Raw genomic sequence first — 416 nt, forward strand, 5'->3', positions numbered from 1 at the left:
AAAAAAAAAAAAAAAAAAAAAAAAAAAAAAAAAAAAAAAAAAAAAAAAAAACCCACAACCCTTATCTGGTTCTAGCCAGTGTGCGTGTAAGTTTAAGATCTGAGGGGAAATATGGCTTTTGGGTTTTTGTTTATTTTTTTGATAATGACTGGACGTCAGAAGAGGAAAAAAAGAACTCAAAACAAAAGCGAGAGAGACTATTGCCATATGAACTCAAAAGCTACCATGGTGTTCACTCTACATATCAGGTTATGGTGTCTCTAGAATCTGTTGTTTGTTTCCTGTAAGATGCTTTGCTGAGCACATAGCAAAATTCATGTGACGGATGGTAATATTGATTCGAAAAGCTGGTTCCCCAGGATCTAATTTCAGAATTTACCACCCAAACCCTGAAGAGACGGGTTTAGGGCTGGCAT

Source organism: Cebus imitator, unplaced genomic scaffold (genome assembly GCF_001604975.1).
Source record: "Cebus imitator isolate Cc_AM_T3 unplaced genomic scaffold, Cebus_imitator-1.0 Scaffold345, whole genome shotgun sequence".
Taxonomy (NCBI): Eukaryota; Metazoa; Chordata; class Mammalia; order Primates; family Cebidae; genus Cebus; species Cebus imitator.